This window comes from Silene latifolia, chromosome Y, assembly GCF_048544455.1.
Source record: "Silene latifolia isolate original U9 population chromosome Y, ASM4854445v1, whole genome shotgun sequence".
NCBI lineage: Eukaryota > Viridiplantae > Streptophyta > Magnoliopsida > Caryophyllales > Caryophyllaceae > Silene > Silene latifolia.
In genome coordinates this window covers 232,241,780-232,261,931 of record NC_133538.1, presented here as the reverse complement: position 1 = coordinate 232,261,931, position 20,152 = coordinate 232,241,780, and positions in this window count along the sequence as shown.

The following is a 20,152-nucleotide window of genomic DNA, read 5'->3' as shown; positions in this document are numbered from 1 at the left end:
AGATTTCATCTTCGACAACGCTTGTAAGGAGGCTTTTGATGAGTTGAACGGTAGGCTTACCTTCGCTCCAATTATTCAAGCGTCGGATTGGTCTCTTCCCTTTGAGATCATGTGTGATGCGAGTGATTATGCTTTGGGAGTGGTGTTGGGTCAAAAGAATGGGAGGGCTTCCCATGTTATTCATTATGCATCCATGACCCTAAATGAAGCACAACGGAATTACACCACGACTGAAAAGGAGCTTCTAGCAATTGTTTTTGCTCTGGAGAAACTCCGATCCTATTTATTTGGTACTAAATTGGTGGTATTTTCAGATCATGGAGCGCTGCACCATTTGATGGCAAAGAAAAAGTCTAAGCCGAGGTTGATAAGATTGATTTTATTGCTTAGTGAATTTGTTTTGGAGGTGAAAGATAAGAAGGGAGCATAAAATGTTGTAGCGGATCATTTGAGCCGGTTGGTGGATGTTAATGCAAATCCACATGAGAAAAATCCGGTTAAAGGAGTGTTTCCTATGAAGGCTTGTTCCTATTCGTTCCGTAGAGCCATGGTATACCAATCTTGTAAATTTTCTGTGCTCTTCTTAATTTCCACAAGGTTTTTCCAAATCTCAAAAGGAAAAAGTTCGTAGTGATGCGAAGTATTTTGTGTGGGATGAGCCTTATTTGTGGAAGAAGTATTCCGACCAAATCATAAGAAGGTGTATACCGGAGAATGAGATGAGCTCAATCCTTACATTTTGTCATTCACATGCTTGTGGTGGCCATTTTGGTGCAAGAAGAACGGCGAAAAAGGTGCTAGATTGTTTGTTTTATTGGCCTGCTTTGTTTAATGATGCTCATGGGTTTTGTCAAATTTTTGACAATTGCCAAAGAGTAGACAATATTTCCCGAAAGAATGAGATGCCGCAAAGCTACATGCTTAATTGTGAGATTTTCGATGTTAGGGGGATTGATTTCATGGGTCCCTTCCCAATTTTATATGGTAATCGTTACATTTTTCTTGTGGTAGATTATGTGTCTAAGTGGGTAGAGACTATCCCAACTAAGACCGATGATTCAAAGGTGGTGGCGGATTTTATCAAGGCCAACATATTTGCTCGATTTGTAATTCCTAAAGCCTTGGTAAGTGACCGTGGAAGTCATTTTGTCAACAAGACAATTCGTGCTTTGTTCAAAAAGTATTGTGTTAGTCATAAAGTTTCCACGGCATATCATCCGCAAAAAATGGACAAGCTGAAGTGTCCAATAGAGAAGTTAAATCTATCCTTGAGAAGACGGTGAATCCTAATCGGAAGGATTGGAGCTTGAGATTAGATGATGCATTATGGGCATATCGAACGGCCTATAAAACCCCAATTGGCATGTCACCTTATCGACTTGTGTTTGGGAAAGCGTGTCATTTACCTGTAGAATTGGAGCATAAAGCATATTGGGCGATGAAAAGCTTTAATATGAGCTTGGATGACGCGGGGTTACATCGGAAGTTGCAATTGCAAGAGTTGGAAGAGCTCCGACTTGAATCATATGAGAATGCAGCTACTTACAAAGAAAGAATGAAAGCTTGGCATGAAAAGATGATATTGAAACGGGACTTTAAAGTTGGTCAAAAAGTCTTTTTGTTCCAATCCCGCTTTCCTCTATTTCCAAGTAAGTTGAAATCCTATTGGATCGATCCACTTATAATTACTAATGTTTATCCTCGTGGTGCAGTTGAGATACGAGATCCGATGACGGATAAAGTGCTAAAAGTAAATGGGCAAAGACTGAAGCCCTATCATGATGGTGTCGATATTGAGTTGGTAGAGTCACTGGATCTATACGACTCCGTTTATGAAGATTAATTACACCACTAGATCGAGCAAACGACTATAAACAAAAGCGCTTACGGGAGGCAACCAGGGTTTTGTATCCTTTTTCTTTGTAATATTTCTTTAGTTATTATAGTTAGTTAGTTTATTTCGTTTAATTAGTAATTAGACATTTTAGCGTCTTTATATTCATTAATCGTTTTAGTTATATATGGGTCTTAGTTATGTCGTTTAGTTTTAATTAACAATAATTCGTCATATTAGTGTCTTTATATGCATTACTCGTTTTATATAATTTTATTTTGACGGTTTATTATGTATACTAGGAACGTAGAATGATATTTCAAGACGGAGGGAAAAAGTTGTGATGATGGAAGGTCAAGATGTGAGGTCAAATTTTCAAGACGGAGAGTCAAGCTTACGCGACCTATTCGAGCTTCAAGCGCACTATTCTCACGTGCATAAATCAAAGACTAAGTGATGAGCAGTCACTATTTCGCGACCCACGCTCACCTTAGGCACGTTTGACGCGCGCTCGACGTTCACCCAAGGCACACCTTACATTCACATGAATGTCGCGCATCACTCAGGTATGGAAATCCGTTTTCCTTCGACTCCTTCACCTCATTCCCATCTATTTTCCTAAAAATCAAATCACTCAAACATAAATCCCTTCTTATTTCCAAATCTATCCTCCAAATTGCTGCTGAAATCTCACAAAAATCCCTCACAATAGCAATTGCTTTAATTCGATCTTTGTTTCATCTCAACTCCATCTCCATATTTTTGCAATTGGTTCGAAAATTTGGGTGTTTATAACCCTAATTTCCGAAATTTCAAAAATCAAAGCTTTGTTCAATAAATCAATTTCATTCATTGCTCTTTCATGATTTCATCCCTATACTGTTGAAATTGGGGCAAAATTCTGAGGTTTCCGAAACTCTAATTTATGAAATCGAAAATTGCTATTTCAAATGACGATTTTGGGGCGCTGATTTGGGTTTGTTGCGTCACTTTCAAAATGCTTACTCGCCTTCCCAATTCCTTTGGTTGTCATGTAAGTACCCGTATTTTCGTCTTCTACTGCTAACTCGCCTTCCCAACTGCATAAGTTCTGATTTCCATTGCTCGAGCAGGACACTTGTGAATCTTTCTGCTTAATTTCACTTTATCTACCGGGAACTGTATTGAATTATCGGCTGTTGTACGGATTTGGTTGCTGTGTTGGGTTTTGTCGTGAGTGAGGTAGTGGCTGTCGTGAAGTGGTTATTGGAGTTGCTGAGTGTCTTTTGTTGTTGCTAAATGGGATGTAATTTGACTGATGCCCAAAATAAACATTGGAGAGCCCTTATCTTTCCAAATAGAACCATTCGGGTAATCAAATTTTTTGACCAAGAGGCATTGAGTCAGTTGGGAGTCCTTGAGGCGGTGAAGGTGTTGTTAAGACGGGCTGGGTTGAGTGAATTTTTGAATTAGAAGGCTGAAACGTATAAGAGATTGATGTTGGAGTTCTTATCCACCGTTGAGCGTGTGTCCGAGAGTGACCCTCCTAGAATTAAATTTCAATTAATGAACAAAGAAACTGTGTTATCATATAGTGCTTTGAGGGAGATTTTTGGTGTAACCCCGAGAACTGATACGGAGATTTGGGCTGGTACTTCCTCTTGGGCAGAGACAAATGAATTTTGGTATGCACTTACTCATCAGCGTAGTACTAGTCGCACTCAGAAAAGTTCTAGGATACCGCACCTGGCATTCCGCTTTGTTCACCGTGTCTTTGTCATGACATTCTTGTGCCAAGGAGAACCTACCAATATCAACCGGAGTGAGATTAACATGTTGTGGGGTATAGGGCCGGAAGGAGTAGGTCTGCCGGATTGGGTGAGCGAGTTTGTTCAAATGTGTATTGAGATTAGGAGTGTGACAACTGGTAAGATTGCATGGGAGGAATAGTGACTTTGCTTGCCACTCATTTGGGGTATGAGTTAGACCCTCGAGATCGTGTCCGCGGGATCTCTTCTTTGACCATTGAGTCCATGTGTTACCATATGTGGATGTTGGGTCGTATCGATTGTGAGGAGTTGGCCTATGCTTTGCAGTTAGGCACTGTTACAAAGGATGCTTACTTGAGACTACCTCGCTCAAAGGAGGTGCTGATTCCGGTGGGGCCGTGTAACAGTGATCTATACATTCCCCAGGACCCTCCGGATTGCTTGTTCTAGTAGCCTCAAAGAAGAAGAAGAATGAAGTTGAGGGTGGTGAGGATGTCACCATGGAGGAGGCTCACAGTTCGCGCAGACATGGGAATGATGAAGAAGAGGAAGCTGATGATGGTGAGGGTATTAGTGTTGGTGCTGGAGTAGTAGCTGGTGATGCTACTTGGAGAGGCCGTGTTGAGATTGATTTGGAGGAATTGAGGGACGAGATGGAGGCTATTCATGATCAGAACAGGGAGTATTTGGCACTTCAGCGTGCCATGAGTGACATGTTCAAGGACATGAATTCGGAGCCTTACATACTCCCTGAGGCTACCTTGTATGCGGAGTTGGCTACTAGACCTCTTGACAGAGAGGCTTGTGCTCGAGCCAGGCGGCAAACCTGTCGTTCGTGCTTCGGCTCGTCCTTCGGGTCTCGTTCTTCATAGGTGGTGGTATGTCCCCTTCCTTTTTTTTCTTTTGTGTTCCCGAACAACATTGGGGACAATGTTGAGTTCAAGCATGGGGAGGGGTATATGCACTATTGTACATATTTTATTCCGTCACTTATAATTTAATTTGCTTTGTTTCCGTTTAAAAAAAAAAAGAAAAAGACAAAAAAAAAATACCTGGCTAGGTGAAAACCCGAAAGGGCTCCTAGGCAAAAATGGGAAATGTGGTCGAGGACGGAGTGAAAACCCGAAATGGCACTCCGGGTAAAATGAAGAATTGAGATGCGTGCCACGAGAGTAGTGTGAGGAAAATAGCTAGAGTGAAAACCCGCAAGGGCGGGCGCTCTAGGCAAAATGAGAGATTTAGGAAAAAAAAAAAAAAAACAGTTCAATCTCGCACTATTCTCTTGTCCTGATTTCTGGTGTGGAGTCATAAGAAGGGTGCTAAAGAAGGTTGGTCGGGTAGGACTAGTGGCTAAGGTGAGAAGAACCATGGTGCATTGTTATGGGCACCTTGCTATAGCGGTTGTTGGTATTCTGTTTAGCTAGCGGAGTAGAGGCGATTAGGTTTATTCACATGGCTTGGTGTCATGTTGTTAGAAGCATACTTTGTTGATTTAGATACATTGTTTTTGGTAAGCCATGTGAATTTATGTCTAGGTTGGAGAGATAAGGGGCGTAGCTGTTAATGACTTGTTAATTATGACATGTGGTTAACCTTTTGTCTTGTGTTGTGGATAATATGAGATGGGATTTATGACGATCATTAGTGTTTGGTGGAAGTATGTAGATTGCAAAATGATCGTATATATTAACTTGGAAGGAGTTTTGGAGGGCGGGTGAGCGAAGAGAGCATTCTTGTTATGAGTCATTTTTTCTCCCATGAGACTGAGGTTGTTTTGAGCTGGTTTGGTATAACTTTTCCTTGTAGTCTTCAGTTTTACATCGAGGACGAGTAAAAGTTCAAGCATGGGTAATTGGATACGACTCATTTAGTCATAGTTAATGGAGGATATTTAACATGTTTTTGACGGTTGAAAGTGGTGTTATGGAGCTTTATTGCAGGTTATTTGTTCGTGGGTTTTGATTGGATTATGAGTCGGTTTTACAAGTTAAAGATGGAGTCCAAGTCCGGAAGTCCGAGGATTGGTGACCCAAGAAGTTATAGGTCACCGTGCACGTGAATTGGGCGCACTATTCATGTGCGCATATGAAAGAGGAGGAGTTTGGCAGCAGCGGAATTCACGAAATTCATGACTGACGTTCGACTGAGGCGCGACCGAGGTGCGACTGAGGCGCGACCTACATTTGACTTACCTCATTTCTTTACTTTAGTCGGTTTGTTCCGATTATTACTTTTATTATTATTTTTAGTACTTTATTTCCTAATCTAGTTATTTTGCCTAATTACTATATAACTTAGTATTTCAGTTTTAGAAAAGACTTACACAGTTTTTAGAGGAAAAAATCCTATTGTTATTTTCATCAAGACTATGTGCAACTAATATTTCTTCTTGGATTCAAGCAATTAAAGCACTCTTAAACCAATTGTGAGTTTGAATGTTTTAGTTCGCCTTCTTGATTATTGTGAATTGCTTAGTTATTAATTATATGGATGTTAATTGATTATTGCTAGGTGTACAACTAGTGATTTATTTCTTCATTCAATTGTTAGTATTGTTAATTGAATTGGATTTTTGATTAACTTTACGCTAGTAACAACTAGGAATTTATATTGAGCGGGATACGTTGATATTAGTACTTAGAAGCGATTCACATAAATATCTAAAGTGCAACTGGATTGTATGCATTATTTATTCTCTATCGAGTTCTCTATTTTATATTGTTGTTGTTGAATTAAATCTTGAACTGGATTGTTAAGGTTGTTTAACAGTTAGGGTTGATTAAGAACGAGATTCGTTTTAATTAACTATTCGTAAGGAGAATTGGAATTTGTCCTTCACAATAGAGTAATCAAGATCAGTAATTGAAATCATCTTACAGTGATCAATTGTTATTGAGTGTGGATTTATGCTTGGCTCTAAGACCCTATTAAATCATTTGATACACCGAAAGTCATTAGCTTAATTACTCAATTTGCGTTGCTTATTTAATCTCTAGTGTAGTCACTCAATCAATTGAATTCCCCTTGACTTTGTATCTCACAGAAATCTCGAATGCTTAATTACGGGTTTCGGACTTCCAAGCTTCACGACTAGACCAACTTCTTAACCCGCCTAGCTCGTCAGCATCTTTTGGTACCGGATACCCCCATCCTGTAAATAATTAGATAAAAATGTAGTAAACCGCAAAAAAGGAAGAAATGTAGTATAATGCATACTAAAAGTGTCGGAAAGATATATAAATAACGAGGGATAAGTATATTAAATAGAGGTAAATTAAGCACTTATCAAGCATCAATGAGTATTTGTTGCACACGGACAACGGAAAATTGGACAAAATACCTGCTTCAGCAAATATGGTACCTCATGATTTGGGCTGTACTTTGGACTGTGGTTTGCCAGACAAGAATGCTCAACTTGTCTCAGATTCAATGTTCAGACAAGATAATTTATTTAAACCTGTCTTGAAGCTTCGGAAGGATTTCACGGATTATTGCTTCCTTACAGATCATACAATTAAGAAGTCGTAAGTTTCTTTTCAATGTAAGACATGAATTATTCTTCTCCATATTAATACTTAAAAACTAATATGCTAATATTTTTTGGAAAATGGTACAGAGAAATTGTCTGCAACTTCGGAATTTACCATCGTACACAAAAGACAGATATAGAGTCTTTGTTGCCTAACACTAAGATAGAAGTGGTGGTTATTGAGTCATGGGCAATATTGCTCAATCTGTTCCAAATGGCACAAAAGGACAGCGACAGACCGACAAGGGTTTTCTATGACCTTGCCCACTTGGCATGGTAAACATAAACTTCATGTGTTATCGTGTTTTAAATTAGGTAGTGTAAAATGTGTGTCAAGAAGACTAATCAGGTGCCTTATGAACAACAGGGTGATATGGAGAAAATCTTACATATAGATGACGAAGATATTAATGAATTGGCAAGACTTAAGGCAAACATATGTAGGATATAGGATTTGTGGTCAACTCAGTATAAGGAGCCATTGAATTTTAATGCAGATATGGTAGGACTTTAAAAATACTTTTAGTTGTGATACTGTTTTGTATATTATGTGATATTATTAAAAGTTAGTGTTGATATTGTTCCTTTAAATCAAATAAATATTTTAGTTGTGATATTTTATTATATATTGTGTGATAGTGTTACTCGTTATTGTGATATTGTTTCTAAAAAACAAAATTGATGACACTTCTTGAGCTTTTTTTTTTTTTTAATATTTCTATCGGTGTTCATACCTTTGCTATATCAAGAGCACTACATCTACGTCTCTATTGATTTCAAGAAGGAGAAAATTTTCTACTTGGACAACCGAGACTATGATGATTTCCAAGACGAGGAGCATGTACACTTGGCTCATTTGGCTTTCAGTACTGTATTGAAAAATAAGAACTAATGGTATAATGATTTTGTTAGCTAAGCTTGACATTGAATCGTTATTTACTTTAAACATATACAAGGGAGTATTTTTGGTCACTACCTCATAACTAAAGGTAATGAAAGTGGGCTAAAAGTAGAGGACTACGTGTTGGCAAATGTGGCCTTTGTTTGGATTGTGGATTATTCATGATGTTTCTAATTATGTTTTTTGTTGGTGAGGATTTTAAATATGAACTGTACGATGCAAAGAAGAGACAGTTATATAGGGGGGAGGTTGTAGCGACACTCGTCTTGAGTGATTTAAATAAAAATAGGAGTGAGGTCCTGAAGAAGGTTAAAAACCTTAATGTCATCAAAAATACACTGCTACCTAAATTGCTGACAAAAAAGGAAAAGAGCAAACAAAAAAAAGAGAGGAAGGGGTGTGAAAAAGAATGTTCAAACGCCCGTATCAAAAATAAAAGGTTATATTTTTTAACACCAACTTATACAATCCTAATTATTTTCATTATAAATACTCAATATGTATTGAGTAATATAATATATATTTTTCTAGTGGTAGAAGATGGTTTTGCCAGTGTCATGGGCAGCGGTAGGAGGCGGAAATCAGATGGACTTAGAAGCACATAGAACTATGGTGTGGCAGATGCTATATTGGAGGTCGTCTCAAGGTTTATGAAGATTAAAAAATCACTATGTGCAAAGATGTTAACCATGAGGAAAGAAGTGTGACAGGCTAATCGCACACCTAATCAAAGATAACCCAATTGGTCTCTAACTAATATAGCTAGGGAAGCCGTGATCGTATCCACAGGAAGACTAAAATGTATTCTACTTGCTAACTAAAATCCGTCTAAGTAACAAATTCGGGGTTGTTTGATTTTGATTTCTAAACTACAAGTAGTGAAGGAAAGAGAAGTAAAGAGTAGAAAACGAGTTTAAATAATGAGAGAAAAGAGCTAGGACATCGGGTCACCATGAAAATGCAATGGTCAAGCCTAGGGTCAAAGATTAGTCATGAAACGGTCTGAAGGGTAGTGAAAAGGTCCTCACGGATCGCTATTCCCCCTAGAATCCTTCTAACGAGCTCTCGCAACTTACTAGGGCACTCTATTATTTGTAGCAGGTCTAACTCTCACCAGGCTTTCGATCTTAGGTCGGAGTTTACTAGTTCAATTAATTAATCATGCGGATAAATCAACTAATCGCTATTAACTGCTACAATTAACAACACATATTCACATTCATGGAAGATCTAATAAACTAATTAGGACCGTCTTATTATCATGGCATCCCTAAATCAAGAATTCAACATAGAAGAGGTTACAGTGTGTATAACGTATGATTAATTACTAAAAGTTAAAGAATTCAAACAAATAACAGCTAAATGGGCCGAATTAAATAGTTCAGAAATTTCGGCCAAACAGAACTCAGTCGATCGGCTGAAAATCCCAGTAAATCGACTAAAACATCAACTTGAGTCTTCGCCAAAGACACTTCAGTCAATCGACTAATATCATTCGATCGACTAGACATCAGTCGATCGACTAACAAGGACAGTCGATCGACTAAACTGACAAAACTGATCCTCGCAAAAGTCATCTCAGTCGATCAACTAACAAGTTCAGTCGATCGACTAAAGTGTCAAAACTGATCTTCAATGAACGTCACTTCCTTTACTCTACCTCGCTCCTCATCACAATCACACATCCCGAGTTAGTCATTCCCGAGCTAATCCTCACCAACATCAAGATTGCAGCTCTAGTGACGGGTTTCGGCTCGTTTGCTAACACTTGGGCCCGCAACCTGCATAGAATAAAAAATAACCCAAAGTAGCCAATTCATGGGAGAATAGTAGTTAATCGCTACACAATATGCATAAAAATGCGTGCAAAGTATTAGAATAAATGCATATAAAAGGCACGCATCAAAACTACCCAAACCTCTCCAAACCAAACCCTTGCTTGTCCCCAAGCAAACAATATGTAATACCTGCCCTGTTAGGGACCCGTTGACCGACCTTAGACTTATATCTAGACCTTTGGAAGCCTTATGAGTTCAACCTTATGACATAGTAACCCTTTAGGTTTGGGAAGCTTGATCTATCAGAGGCTACTCGATCGAGTAGCTCATTGACTCGATCGAGTAAGTTCCATACTCGATCGAGTAACGGGAGTTCAGCGGTAAGATATAAATCGTGGAATCGTGAAACCAAAATCATTTCATTCATTTTCTCCTAAACCAAACTGCCGTCACATCTCTCTCCTTCACCCATAGTCATCCTTTTTGGAGCCCTTGTGAGTTGAGATACCATGGGGATGGAAAGCATGAGTCGGGTAGCGGTCTTGTCGCCCGAACGCTATGTATAGGTATGTCATCATCATCATCATCTTCTTTAGTTTCGATTATAATTGTGGTAGTAGTAATATAGTGGTCATACAGTTTGTATAGGTGATTATGGTGGTTGCCTGTCGTCTTATGGTCGTTTGTAGTATTTCTGCGGATTGCTAAAGGTAGGTTTTCCTACTCAGTACTGTTGGTTGTTTAGTATGTTGTTGTAGTGTGTGATTGGTTTAGGTGTTGTGATTAATAGTGTGGTGTGGTTGTATGTTGTCTGTGGTTCGCGAGGTGCGTCCTCGGCTGAGTGGAGTCACTTGCGGGAGTGGCTTCACGCCCTTGATTCGCCAGTAACGAATTTGATTCACACTTAAAAGGTTGTGGCATCGTGTCACAACTCACTCCGCCCGGTACACCACAACTAAATGGTGTTGCCGAAAGGAGAAATCGATCCCTACTAGATATGGTTCAATCCATGATGAGTAAACCGAATTACCCGACTCGTTTTGGGGATTTGCAATCCAAACCGCAATCAAATCATTGAACAATAGTCCGACAAAAGCAACCGAAAAGACTCCATATGAGATGTGGAAAGGAAGGGTTCCTAATATATCCTATATGAGGATTTGGGGATGTAATGCTTACGTCAAGGTAAAGACCGACAACAAGCTAGCCCCACGATCCGAAAAATGAATCTTTGTAGGTTACTCCATTACCTCCCGAGGATATTACTTCTACAAACCTCATGAAAACAAAGTGTTTGTGTCTAGTGAGGCTGTCTTCTTAGAAATTGAGTTTATTTCTAAGAGACAGAGTGGGAGAAATTTTGAACTTGATGAAGTTCAAGAGCCACAAACCAAAGTAGAGATGCAAGAAGGCGTTCCTTTGTCGTCTAATTCTGTTGTTATTCCTCAACCGAGGAGGTCGGGTCAAGTTTCTCGCCATCCTAATAGATATATTAGACTTATCCAAGATGATGGGAGTCTTGATGTGTTGCTTCTAGAAAGTGACGAACCCGCCACCTATAAAGTTGCAATCTCTAGTCCCAATTCTGCTTTATGGCTTGAAGCCATGAAATCCGAAATGAGTTCTATGCATGAAAATCAAGTTTGGAACTTGGTGGATTTGCCTGAAGGGGCAAGACCTCTTCAGTTCAAATGGATCTTGAAAGTAAAGAATGGCATAGAAGGACATGATGATGTCTACAAGGCTAGGCTAGTGGCAAAAGGTTTTACTCAAGTTCATGGTCTTCACTATGACTAAACCTTTGTCCCCGTAGCTATGCTAAGATCAATGCGGATACTGTTAGCGATCGCCGCATTTCATGACTATGAAATATGGCAAATTGATGTCAAGACCGCTTTTCTAAATGGGCATTTATAAGAGGAGGTGTACATGATACAACCCGAAGGTTTTGTAGATCCTAAAAATCCTAACAAAGTATGCAAGCTTAAGAGATCCATCAATGGTCTTAAGCAAGCATCAAGAAGTTGGAACCATCAATTTAATCATGTCATAAAAGAAAATAGTTTTACTCGAAGTGTTGAGCAACCATGTTTATACATGAAGTTCGGTGGGAGCAATGTTGTGTTCCTAATATTGTATGTGGATAACATACTACTTATTAGAAATGACATTCCTATGTTGTCTTCCGTCAAGGAGTGGCTAGGAAATCATTTCCAAATGAAGGATTTAGGAGAAGCACAACGCATATTAGGTATCCGGATCTATAGAGATAGACCCAAAAGGATATTGGCATTAAGTCAAGAATCTTATATTGATAAGATTCTTCGACGCTTCAATATGGACCAGTCTAAGAGAGGCTTAATTCCTATGGGTAGTGGGATAATTTTGAGCAAGTCTGAATCACCCTCCGAACCCGAAGATGTTGAACGTATGAAGTTAATTCCCTATACTTCTGTTGTTGTATCAATCATGTATGCCATGATATGCACTCGTCCAGATGTCTAATATGCTTTAAGCATGACAAGTAGATATCAAGAGAATCCAGGTGAGAGTCACTGGATAGCTGTTGGAAACATCCTCAAGTACTTGCGAAGGACAAAGGATTCTATCTTAGTGTTTGGAGGAGATTCCGAGCTATGTGTTAAGGGTTACATAGACTCAAGCTTTCAAACAGATAGAGATGAAATGAAATCACAAAGTGGATTTTTGTACATGCTTAAAGGTGGTGTCATCAGCTGGAGAAGCTTCAAGGAAGCTCTGATTGCGGATTCTACTACGGAGGCTGACTACGTTGTAGCATCAGAAGCTGCCAAGGAAGCTGTGTGGATTAGGCAATTCGTGGAAGGGCTAAAAGTAGTTCCTACCGCCAAAGATCCCATTACTCTCTATTATGACAACAATGTAACCATCTTCCAAGCTAGAGAGCCAAAGTCTAGTAATAGATCTAGACATGTACTCAGAAAATTTCATATTATTATAGATTTTATTGAAAGAAAGGAAATTGCGATCTGTAAGGTTGGGACGGATGATAACTTAGCTGATCCGGTCACCAAGCCTTTATCGCAGGCTAAACATGATGAACATGTTGTATCCATGGGGCTTAAACGTATGCCCAGTTTATACTAGACTATTTGATATGAAATAAAATGTTGTTTTATTTGTTCATGTAGAATAATCGCATTTGTCTTTTAAATTTTTTTCTACTTTGTCATATCTAATGGGTTTTGAGACATCATTGAACCCCATTAAAGTGAACTAGATTGACATAGTAAACGCCCATAATTACTTACATGAGGTGACATCTCGAAGTAACTAGAGTGTGATGTGATTGATAGCAAGTTCAGATGCCATAGAGTCATGAGAGATGACTAGTCGATCACATAGGCAGACTGTATGGGACACTCTGTCGAGCTTATGACCGCTTATAGAGTTATGGAAATTTTTATTTAGCCTGTTTGTGGTGAGAGCGACTATAGTATTCTTATGAGTCAATTCTTTGACTAAAGACTATTCGCCTAAGATGGCACAACTTCAAAGTAACTTTGATTTGTGTTCAATGACCTTCGTAATTGGGGTTAAATGGGCACATTTTGGGTTATAATGAGCTGTGGCTATGCGAAGGAAAAAGTGCAATAGGAATTGTCCACCCCTAGTCAGGGTTATCTTATATCTCAAGGCCACTTGAGGAGTAATGAACTGAAAATGCGTGGCCACGCTCGGAAGGTATCTACGGTAGATGATTCCGGTCAGACAGTTATTCTCCAGATCGAGGAAACCACTCATGATATGATCAAATGTAAGTACGACCTGCAAGACACCTTACATTGAGTGGGAGATAGAAATAGGACAAGAGAATTGGTGACTCACACTTGTCTTGGACAAGTGGGAGATTGTTGGAGTATGTGTCCTCGATAATAATGCGATCACATGTTTAAATCTCATGATAAGAATACATGAGGGAAAGTTATACTTTATTGTCAACTGATCCACATTAATCGGTAATGGTTGGCTGACTAGAGTTTGACATTACTGTCGTGTGACGGTGGTGATCAGTTGATCCCTTAAGGTCATACCTATAGGGTAACACTCTTAATTGATAAATTAATTAATTGTATTATGATACAAGTTAATTAATCCTTTAAAATTAGATGATGTTTTTATTTTTTATGAAACAATTATAATTAGAATGAATAATGTATTATAATTACAAGATGTTGTGAATTATAATTAAATGGTCCATTTTAAGTATATTAAATCATATATTGTTATTTATGTCCTTGCATGTGATTTATTTTATGTAATGATTTTTAATATGTTAAAAATGCATTACATGAGCATATGTCTAATAACATGTAATATATGTCACAACTACAATTGACAAAATAACAAAGTTAAAATGGAACTCAATTTTACAAATGGAGAACCGGTTTTCTCCATGTAGTGGGGGACAATGTTGCTTGTATCTTAATTGTTTAAGACAACCTAATTATGATTAGGTTTAGGCATGCAAACCTACATTTCCTTGTGAAGAACAATTTGTAGAAACAAAGAGCATGCATTGGCCTTGTGTGACCCAAGGGTGCCGGCACCCCTCTCTCCCCTACACAAAAATGAGAATTGTTTTCTCATTCATTATTCATTCTAATGCTATAATTTATTTTAGTTCTCTAAAAATTATTTTTGAGAGAGAAAGAAAATATTAATATCATTCTAAAATACTAATATTAAGATCTAATTACTAGTAGTAGTAATAATTCATATTAGTTAAATTTAAAGGAACATCTACTAATTTCTAAAAATAAAATTAGTAAATGTATTAAGAGGGATTACCTTGGTACAATCTTTAAGGAGTAGATCTTGCAATTGGATCTAAGGTTTTTGGGACACTCGGTTTTTCTTAAAGAAAACTAATTTGGTAGGAGACCAATTGGTATAAACCTATTCGACCACCATTGTAAGAATGACTAATTCTTCTCTTTTATTTAATTTGTTTTGCATGCATAAGATCTTATATTAGTTTTATGACTAAACTAAATCACTTAGTTATTATAGATGTCTAATAAGAGATTAATGAATCTTATATAATAGACCTTCGGGCAGTCAGAGGAGTGTTGGTGATTGGAGGAGGTATTGGGTGTATGTTTGTTGTATCTAGTTTTACACGTCCCTTCAGTTAGTGACCATGTGTGGTGTTGTTTGTGTTTTCTTCTTGTGTTGTGTCTGCCGTGATCCATTATAGTGAGCAGTCGGTCTTAGCAGGTTGTCATGTGAAGCTTAGCTGGGTGCCTTGGAGGGACGAGTCTACCACAAGTCATGGCGGAGATAGTGTCACGTAGTTGCTAGATGTCACCAGTTGTATCTTTTATTTTGTTGAGTAACCTGTAATAAACTTAATTGTTCTTCTATTGACGTTTGATATTTACTATTCCTCGGGCAACCGATATGGTAACGCCCTTATCTGCTGGGGAAGGCCTTGTTAAGGCTCCATTGTAGATGGGGGTGTTACAAAGTGGTATCAGAGCGACGATTTTGGAACCTGTAACCAATGAGCCTAATGAACGTAGTGAGTCTAATAAAATGAACCTGGTGTATGTGTGTTGGGAACCCCGACAATTGCTTGATTTTGGGTGGGAAGGCGCCCTTATTTCATAATCCTGGCCTCAATATGCTTAAGCCAGCCACTTCGAATGGGAATGTCGAGTCGGGAATTGTGTGTGTATAGTTGTGTGTGGTATATAGAGTGGATCTAGTTGTGTTTGAGTCTGAAGTAATGACTTGAGTGTGCAAGTGGTAGTGTAAGAATGTGTAAGTGTTGTGTAGTTGGGGAATGTGTTGATGAGGCTGTCGCAACCCTATCAAAAATAAAACCAACCGGTCTCTATAAAATGTAGCAGAGGCCGTCGGGTATCGAATCCACAGGGATATGGGGATGTTGTATGCTAAAATAAGTCTATCTGAGTAACCGTTTCATGGGGGTTTGATTGTTTTGATTCTAAACTACGGAGACAAAGAGAAAGAGAGCATAAAGGGATCAACAACTAAACTTTAAAGAGATTAACAGATAGAGAGAAACAGTTAGGACAATCGGTTCACCATGGTTTCCTAGGAATTCAATCTAGGGTCAAAGGTCAGCATAAACTCCGTCTGTAGGGTAGTGAAAATGTCCTTCCGGTCCGCTATTCTCCCTAAAACATTACTAACTTAGCTTCTGCCCTCATTAGAATGCCCTAATGTTCACTACAGGACTTACCCCTTCATATATTCTGATCTAGGTCAAGGTGTACCAAATCAACTAGCTGAATGCGTCGACTCAAGCAACTAATCGCTATTAAATACAGTGATTAACAACACATACCTAATCTTAACCAAGTCCTAATCACCTATTCATAATCTTCCTAATTACCATGGCTCCCCTATGTCCTAGCATGAGAGATTAGTTACGCGTAATGAAGATAGAAAGATTAACAAGAACAAAAGAAACAATTAACTTGAACATTCTGATTATTAAAGAAAACAGGAATTAATGCAAGAGAGATGAGTAAACAAGAGCAAATGCAATAAATTAATAATTGAAATTAAGGATCGAAAATACCGATTACAATCAGTTCCGAAAGTGCAAAGGTTTAGGTTTATGGAGTAAAAGGTAAAAGTGAGAGAGAAAAGTTTCAGATCCAAAAGAAAGGATACATTGTTTTGCTGCCGTCGTCCTATTTATTCTAAGATAGAAATAAAATATCCTTGCGTAAAAATATCCTCACGGCAAAAACCAATTGATCGAATAACATCAAGATCAAACACTTTGATCGAGCACAATAAGTACTCGATCGAGGGACTCCTTAAACACCCTTCTCAATCGAACATAGTAGTTATACGATCGAGAACTCTCAGCATCAGGAAGTGGTCGATCGACCACTTTTCAGCAGCCAACTTACTCGATCGAAGGAACTTCAACTAAAACAACACGGATGAACCCAAAACACCTTCCGAAGCCACTTTACGCATCTCTAAGTGACAGATTCCTAACTCCGATTCTTCCATTTCCAAAATGCATGCAAATAGGACAGGTTCAGGTTTGATTATGCTCCTTTCCGGTTCATTCCTGCAATTAATACAAGAGAGACCAAAGTAGACTATTCGGTTATTTGTAGCTAGTCGCCACATAAATGACACAGAAATGCGTGTAAATATAGGGTAAAAACCATATATAAAATGCACGCATCAAATCTCCCCAAACCAAACCTTTGCTTGTCCCCAAGCAAACTATAAATGCAACTAAAGACAACTAGTGGAACGGGACCAACTTACCAGCTACAAATTGTCCACCCAGACCAATTTAATGCAACAGATTAACAAAGTAACAATGGGTCAAATGCAAACGAGTTAAATCAATGTTTTAAACTACTGAACCATCGACCTTGCAATACTCATATATATCGGACTCTCACGGGTTGCTCATCACACAAATTAAGCATAAGGTGAGTATAATTGAATGAGAAAGAAGGTAATAAAGACGTTCACCTAACTCGACCTATAAGAACATGCATGCAGCTAACATGAAACCGATTTCTACAGACCGTAAATACGCATTCCAACCAATCAGGACCAAGACGCACGCCGAGGACTTACATATAATGTGAGGTGAGGTAATTGGGTAATAAGTAGCAAAATAAATTTGGATAAGTGGAGGTAAAGCCAAGCTAGTACAACCATAACCAAATAATCAACTCATTCTACTTCACTGCTCAATACAAAACGTAAAGCCGTGCCATTGTGTCAAAACATCACACACACCATCAAAAGACTCCTCATGAAAAATAATCATAAGCATGGGAGTCATAACAGCAACTTTTTCACATGATTCTTTTTTTGTCTTCTTCATCATTCAGCTTTCTTTCATCATTTTTCATTTTTTACCATATTTTTTCCACTCTTTTTCATTTCACTTTTTCTTCTTTTTCATTCATACTACCACCTTCAAATCTTTCAAAATGAACCAAATCTGACATGGATAATAGCATACCCACAAAAACCACCCAACTAGCTTGCTAGGGCAGGCTAAATTTTGGATGTAGTTAGGAGGTCAAAGGGCAAATTTGGCTAATGTGAAGTTAGTGGGTAGTAATGAAAGAAGGGTTTTAAGTTACCTCTCCACGTATGTCACCACCGCAAACCGAATGCATACAGGTACTAAGAAAAGAGCGTCATGCTTGTGCAATTTGATGTTACATGTCCTATAAGGAGTACTACTCACATCCTAAATAAAACCGGTCATGAATGTCACCGGTTCATCAAGCTCTAACTCTTAGAATGTATATGTAGCTTGCAAATATTAAAGTCAAGTCTATTCGTTCAGATAGGTTTAAAAAAAACTCGTAGATTATGCATATTACCATGCCAACAAAAATGTTAAGAATGTGTAAGGCAAAGGTAAAAGACTCAACGTAGCATAAAAGTCATAACGTTCCGACTCAACCTAAGTGCAAAATGTGAACGTGGAAATTTTTATATATTTCGAAAAAAATTCAATTTTTATAAGATTTTTGTGAATTTTTTGAAATTAATACAAACAATGCATGCGAAAATAAACGTGCAAACTGAAATGCAATAAAAACAGTATGTAGACACAGATATGGATGCATATACCCTCCCCAAACCAAACCGTACAATGCCCTCATTGTACTCAAAAATATGGAAAGGAAATGCAAACTGAAAAGAAGAATGAAGCTCAGAAACTTACAAGAATACGTGAAGTAGGGACCTCTCTAAACCAGCCAGCAACATGGGAGGTCGCAAATAGCCCCATAACATCACAGCACGCGAGTCAAAGCAAAAGGACTCGATCGAAAGGCTAAAGTAATCGATCGAGTACAATGGGGCGTCAGAAGTGCTCAATCGAGAGCATCATGTACTCGATCGAAAGGTCAATTATGCAGGGTGCTCGATCGAGAGGTGAACGTCTCGATCGAGTGAGGAAAGTACTCGATAGAGATGAAAGAGTCCTCGATCGAGCTCTTAGGCCTGATCTTCTTGGCGTCCGTTGAAGCATCTGCAAAAACGCAACAAAGGACCCATAGAACTAACGAAACCAGTCCAAACGTTCAGTTTATCGTCTGTAAAACTAGCAACTAAAGCACACAAAACTAACTAAAAGATTAAAGCAAAGTACAACAAATTACAAGCCGGGTTGCCTCCCGGATAGCGTAGGTTTAAGAGGTCACGTACGACCTTTTGGCTTCAATTATCTTGCTCGTTAAGATGGTCGAAGTAGAACACTTCGACATTGCCAACATAATCATCTGCTCCATAGTAATGCTTCACATGATGGCCATTCACTTTAAATCTTCTCCCATCGGGATGCTCTAACTCAACGGACCCAAACTTAGTGACAGCTGTCACTGTGTAGGGGCCACTCCACCTGGATTTCAGCTTACCAGGAAACAAGCGCAATCGGGCATTAAACAGCAACACCTTCTGCCCGACATGAAACTCTCACGGTATGATTCTTTTGTCGCACCACCTCTTTGTTTTCTCCTTGTAGATGCGCGCACTTGTAACACCCCCATACTCCAAGTGCCTTACCAGGACCACTCAGGTATAAGGATGCTACCATCTCGGTTACCCGAGGCAATGATAATCATCAGACAATAACGAAACAGCATTTAAATAGTATAACTTTAGTGAAAGGTTACAATTTAAAGCCAAAACCAAAATACGAATACAAGTTCTCAAAACCAACTGTCTAATCAACTAAATGAAATGTTTATTAAACTACTAAAGCTACAGCGGAAGACTTCTATCATCAGACGGTGGCACATCCAACTATCCCCAAGTAACCAAACTCATACCTGCTCAATAACTGCTCACCATCCCGAATGGATCACCACGATTTTAAAACATTAAACGGGTCAAGATACTAATCACACAATTTACATAACCAACAACACAAGAAACAAACAGCTCAACGATCACACACACAATCACACCCACTCCAATCAATCTCCGTCACCGATCCTTTGGACCGACCCACTGCAGTGGGGACCGCACCGTACCCACCAAATCCCCGCTCATCATACCGAGCGATAACCTTGTCCCATTAATGTGCACATCCCCTCCCGTGGCGGGTTCCACGGAGGGCGAAACTAGGGCGTGAAGCCACTCCCGCAAGTGACTCCACTCAGCCGAGAATGCATCTCGAGAACCAGAGACAAACAATCACAACCATTAAGCAGCAATCAAAACCAACAACCGTCACAATATGAATACGATAATATTCATCAATCACACAACACCAACAATGCATTATGGGACTAATACTGAGTAGGGAAACCCTGCTTGGAAAGCAACACAATCAGACGGTCTCAC